General features: G+C 41.8%; 1 non-coding gene across 1 annotated transcript; it reads left to right on the forward strand.

Moving 5' to 3' along the window:
• The first annotated feature begins 5,991 nt into the window (after positions 1–5,991).
• Positions 5,992–6,098, forward strand: LOC125435976. The gene has a single exon (XR_007244956.1). It is a non-coding gene; the product is annotated as a U6 spliceosomal RNA (small nuclear RNA).
• Positions 6,099–6,531: the final 433 nt, after the last annotated feature.

Raw genomic sequence — 6,531 nt, forward strand, 5'->3', positions numbered from 1 at the left:
GGTGCTGCTAGCCTAAAAACTGCGCCTCCTGGTGGCTGACAAAATAAAAACCCTAAAATACAGCTGACTCGTGTATAAGTCGAGGGGGACTTTTTCAGCACAAAAAATGTGCTGAAAAACTTGACTTATACACAAGTATATATGGTACTCTGAATCGTTCTGTAAATGTAAAAAAATCCTTTTTGGTTTTCAGGATGGTTTGACAGTTTTAGAATCTAAACCTTTTTTTACAGCAACTATTTGATAAGGCTATTTTATTTCAGTGTACTCTATTCAGTGGTATGGCTACTAGAGGCGGGAGAGCCATCACCTTGTTTCAGTGAGCTATTGCTGGGGGGATCTGCTAAGTCTCTCCATGAAATAGGATTTTTTGGTCTGATACACCAGAAGTTTACTTATATTCTAAAAAAAATTCTGAATTGTGACAAATGTTTGATCCAATTGCCCAAGTTTGCTTTTTTCTTTTTCTTTTTTTTGTGGGGAACCACCAAAGTAACTTGTTTAGAAAAGCTGTACAGATTGTGGGGAAGTTGTGCATGTTTATTTAAAACAAACACAAAAACAAGATACGCACTGTCCTCAAAACATTGCTTCAAAGATAAAATAACTAGAAATTATGCCTGTTGGAGGGGAGGCAGATTTTTACGTGTGTCATGGACTGTTTCAGCCTGTCAGTGTTCTTCCTTTGTACAGGATCCTAACAGAGAGATTTCAGGGGTTATAAAGCTTGATTACATTTGTTGAAAGTAAGTCATTGCAGGAAAAAGAAGCAGAAAGTTAATGGACAACTGTGATATAAATAAATACATTTTAAAATTCATAGCCTTGCTTTTGGATTACATGTTAAAATTAAGAGAAACAATTATTTAATGGCTAGTTATTGGCTTCTTCAGCTGCCGTGTTTTAACTATTGTAAGCAGCCTTAGACTGACAGAAAAGGCAGGATATAAATGTTTACATACATGCATGCATACATACACATATACATAGTTATACGATATACTGATACATTTTTTAAAAATAGTCATTTCTACTCCATGTTTGGTTTAGCAAACTCTATCTTCAAATAAATACAAACTTTTATTAAGTGTGTGCTTAACGCAGTTTCTACTTCCATAACCCTTCTTTTCTCATAAATGGAAATAACTGGCTTTGTTAGTAAAGGTAGAAACAATTTACTTGTTAAGAAAGTTAGGATTTGTCAGGCCTTTAATATAATTTAATATTTTGTAAAATTATATAAATTTATAATATGTATGAACCAATTATATTTGTTAGTTGATATTTTTTAAATGGTTTTTGAGTTCTAGTGCAAAGGAGCCTGGCCAGTACATATGTGTGTTATACAGAGTAGATTTGGTTTTTAAAAAATAATGCCACATATGTGCTATGACATGCCCGGTAGGCCATAAGCACTTTGCAAGTTCTGTGCTCTGTCAAAGTGTAACGAGTAGATGTGATTTGCAGATTCATCCTGGATAGTCCCTGGTCTGTTCACAGGCATGTAAGCCAAACAGCCTAAAGGCAGCAGGAAATGGACAAACGGCTGATGATAGTTGTCATAATATGTCAGTCCCTTGAGTGTGATTCACAGATCGTTATTCCCACTTGACAGCTCAGTGAAGTGTGAGTAGCTGAGTTTTGATGCAGAGCCATTTTCAAATAATGTTGTTGCTTCCTGTTAAGTCATGTTAAGCTGTGGAAAATTTATGTAGATTTCCTCCCAGCATTATAGCAAATTGTGGGAGGTCATTGAAGCAAGTTCAGGTATAAAAGAATGCTGCCCCTCAAATGTTCTGCATGAGTGTGAAAACTATTCTTGCTACTGAAGTGAGGGGTTTGGAATCTATATGAATGGAAAGATGTCCTGCAATACTTTCTATAAGTTCCATTGCTCAGAAGATTCTTGGCTGAGATGACACAATTGAGGAGCTTTGATCATAGCCATGTGCTAAGCTAAGGCTGTTATTTCTCAGCATGGCTTCGGAAGTGGTTATTGGGATTTTTTCCTCAACAGCTGATTGACTTGGCACATTTAAACTGGGAAATCCAATATGGGCATTTGGTTTCCTTGGTTAAGCACAGGTTTCCCACTCATCATAATGTAAATATAATATCCAGCTATTTAGCAGGAATACTTAATATTAAGTAAGCAGAATGATCCTTTGTTAACCTAGGATTAAAAGCTGTGCCTAAAGCGGCCGCCTCCCCCCCCCCGAGGTCGATTCCGCACTCACTAACTCGACATAGGTTCCACCTAGGTTCCACCTAGGTACTCCTTACATACAGCGAGTTCCACGCGGGTCCGTTCCTGCTCTGCTCCATCCCACCATTACATTTCCGACTCCACCAGGGAGGTACAGTATTTTTGGTGAACCCAGGTCAAAACTGGTAAAGTGGGGAATCTCCGTTGCCTGATTCACCTGTTCAGCCAATTACAGATTAATGTCTTGGGCATGCATGGAATGGGAAACTCACGTAGGCGAAAAGTGCACTCCCCCCCACTTCTGTATAGAAGCGACGGCCATGCGCATAAACAGAGGGCAGATTACATGCTGCTCATTGCAACGAAATGGAAAAAGGAAAAAAAGGGATGCACATAAGAACATAAGAACAAGCCAGCTGGATCAGACCAGAGTCCATCTAGTCCAAAACTCTGCTAATCGCAGTGGCCCACCAGGTGCTTTTGGGAGCTCTCATGCAGGATGTGAAAGCAATGGCCTTCTGCTGCTCCTGCTCCTGAGCACCTGGTCTGCTAAGGCATTTGCAATCTGAGATCAAGGAGGATCAAGATTGGGAGCCATAGATCGACTTCTCCTCCATAAATCTGTCCAAGCCCTTTTTAAAGCTATCCAGGTTAGTGGCCATCACCACCTCCTATGGCAGCATATTCCAAACACCAATCACACGTTGCGTGAAGAAGTGTTTCCTTTTATTAGTTCTGATTCTTCCCCCCAGCATTTTCAATGTATGCCCCCTGGTTCTAGCATTGTGAGAAAGAGAGAAAATTTCTCTCTGTCAACATTTTCTACCCCATGCATAATTTTATAGACTTCAATCATATCCCCCCTCAGACGTCTCCTCTCCAAACTAAAGAGTCCCAAACGCTGCAGTCTCTCCTCATAAGGAAGGTGCTCCAGTCCCTCAATCATCCTCGTTGCCCTTCTCTGCACTTTTTCTATCTCTTCAATATCCTTTTTGAGATGTGGCGACCAGAACTGAACACAAGTGCGGTCACACCACGGCTTTATATAAGGGCATGACAATCCTTGCAGTTTTATTCTCAATTCCTTTCCTAATTATCCCCAGCATAGAGTTTGCCTTTTTCACAGCTGCCATGCATTGAGTTGACATTCCCATGGAACTATCAACTAAGACGCCCAAATTTCTTTCCTGATCTGTGACTGATAGCACTGACCCTTGTAGCGTGTATGTAAAGTATGGATTTTTTGCCCCTATGTGCATCACTTTGCATTTTGCTACATTGAACTGCATTTGCCATTTCTTAGCCCACTCACCTAATTTATCAAGGTCCACTTGGAGCTCTTCGCAATCCTTTGCGGTTCTCACCACCCTACATAATTTGGTATCATCTGCAAACTTGGCCACCACGCTACCCACCCCTACTTCCAGGTCATTTATGAATAGGTTAAAGAGCACTGGTCCCAAAACGGATCCTTGGGGGACACCACTCCCTACATCTCTCCATTGTGAGAACTTCCATTTACACCCACTCTTTGCTTCCTGTTTCTCAACCAGTTTTTAATCCATAGGAGGACTTCCCCTCTTATTCCTTGATTGCTGAGTTTTCTCAATAGTCTCTGGTGAGGAACTTTGTCAAAAGCCTTTTGGAAATCCAAGTAGACAATGTCCACTGGTTCCCCCTTATCCACATGCCTGTTTACACCCTCAAAGAACTCTAGTAAGTTTGTAAGACAGGATTTGCCTCTGCAAAAGCCATGCTGACTCTTTCTCAGCAGGTCTTGCTTTTCTACATGTTTTATAATTTTATCTTTAATGATAGATTTTACTACCGTAATTTACCAGGAACAGATGTCAAACTGACCGGCCTGTAATTTCCTGGGTCCCCCCTAGTTGCTTTCTTAAAGATTGGTGTGACATTGGCCATCTTCCAGTCTTCAGGGATGGAGGCAGATTTCAGGGATAAGTTGCATATTAAAGTGAGAACATCAGCAATTTCATGCTTGAGCTCTATAAGAACTTTTGGATTAATGCAATCTGGGCCAGGGGATTTGGTAGCATTTAGTTTATTTAGTTTAAGAACTTCTTCCTTGTCTACCACTATCTTTGCTGGTTCCTTGGATTCACCTCCTAAGAAGCTTGGTTCAGGTGCAGGAATTTTCCTCACCACCTCTTGGGTGAAGACAGATGCAAAGAATTCATTCAGCTTCTCTGCAATCTCCCTGTCATCTTTTAGCACACCTTTTGTTCCTTCGTCATCTAATGGGCCTACCGCTTCCCTAGCTGGCTTTCTACTTTCGATGTACTTGAAGAACTGTTTGTTGCTGGTCTTGATGTTCGCAGCCATGCATTCCTCATAATCCTTTTTTGCCTCCCTTACAGCTAACTTGCTTGTCTTTTGCCACCATTTGTGTTCTCTCTGGTATTCGTCATCAGTTAAGTTGGACTTCCACGTTCACATTCCCGCCACAACGCAGCAGCCTATCAGGAACGAGGAGCAAATGACACGCTGAGGTGATCCTGCCCTCTGAGCTTGGCTCTGGCAGCATGACCTCGGCTGCTGTGGGAAGTAACAGAGGAATCGATCTAGTCAGCACTTTCAGCCCAATGGGTCGAACCTAGGTCAAGTTAGTGAGTGCAGAATCAGCCAGAGAACAATATACCTGGTGCACGTTATTAAATGCTTTCAAGGAATTGGAAGGTAATTGGTCTCTTATGATCATACTTTAAGGAGTTAGGGGATAGAAATTTGTCCTCAGCAATCACCATAACAGCCCTACAGCGCATCCTTGTTTTTACAATCCCCAATCTGTAGCCTATAGGAAATCTCAAGGCAGTTTTATTAAATGGGCAGACCATGTTAAATACACCTATGTTAAAGATGGCAGGACTTACCAAAGGTCCCTGGATGGGTTTTTAAAACAGCAGTTAAGATGGAAAAGGAATTGCCTGCCATTTCCTTGCACCATAGCACTATCCATCTCCTTTACTAGAGCTGTTTTCATCTTATATTGGGCAAGATTCTCAAAGATTGTAACCAACTGGAGGGTGAAAAGACTTCTGCTCCCTGCCAAATGGGCATTAGGATATATTATCAAATTTGTGAGAGGCCTTGACCTCAGGGAGGTTTTTGAATAATGAATGAATGAATGAATGAATGAATGAATGAATGAATGAATAAAACAAACACAAAATGTGGGGATTTCTGAAAGCATAGCCAACTACTTTGCAATTGATTATGTTCCATTATACCTTCAAACTAGCTGACCCAGACTAACCTGTTCTTGTAAGAGCTCAGAAGTTGTGGGCAGATTTCTTGCTGAAAAACCAGTTGTATATGGGTCAATACTGATATTATACCATGCAAAATCTGTTAGAGGCAATCGTCCTTCTGTGCCTACTAAGCGACAATTGAGGCTTTATCTCAAGTGGTCTGAAGCTGCACAGATGAGATGTCATTTTTCTGCCTCACACTCTTATATGGGGTGCATGGGCAGTTTCAAGCAAATACTAAGGGTTTCTTAATTGTTTCTACTCGGTTTCATGTTCTCTTCTAGTGATCAGGAAGGATTGTCAACAAGTTATGAAGTTGTGTGGCCAGGGGTTTTCTTTTAAAGAGAAACTTGTCTTCCCTGTATTTTCTCCACAGGGACAAGCATTTTTATGTGCTTGAATTTTAAGTGGCTCATAGATATGCTTGTTTTCCCTGTTAGGGCACCTCACTTTGCCTACAGGGTCGAGCACCATCCTGGCACATTCCACGGCCGATGGTACGGCCCCTAACCATCAGTGCTTGAGTAGGCAGCACATATAATAATACTGGAATTAAAAAGAGAGGGGTAGCATGGCCCCTGCATGAGGACTTCACGCAAATTCCTTAAGGGTTTCATATGCTGGTGCTGAGGGACATTCCCCCCCTTCTGGGTCTGCTTTGAGCATCCTTCAGGACATGTTCCTAGTGGGGTTTGCAGTCCACATCTGGAACTACCTCTTCCAGGGCTGCCTGGTGCCTTGAAGTGCGTCAACCAGGTGATGGTGCAAGTGGTTAACAGAAGCACTCTGAGGCATTCTGGGGGTGTTTGGGGCCAGGCGAGGGTGTGGCAGGGGCACAGGGTGCATACGTGCCCTGGGCGCAGTTCCCCTTCGCTCCACTCCTGCCTTGAAGATGGACTAGAAGAATGCCTATTTTAGGGGCTGTTATATAGAATCAAATTTCTATTCACCAATTATGGAAAACATCAGGTCTTACTCTTGAAAATGCAAATTTGGTGAGGGATTCTTTCCATAGCAGTCCAACTCCAAATTTATAAATACCAGGAGGCTGGTACT

The sequence above is a fragment of the Sphaerodactylus townsendi genome, linkage group LG06 (assembly GCF_021028975.2).
Source record: "Sphaerodactylus townsendi isolate TG3544 linkage group LG06, MPM_Stown_v2.3, whole genome shotgun sequence".
NCBI classification, from domain to species: domain Eukaryota; kingdom Metazoa; phylum Chordata; class Lepidosauria; order Squamata; family Sphaerodactylidae; genus Sphaerodactylus; species Sphaerodactylus townsendi.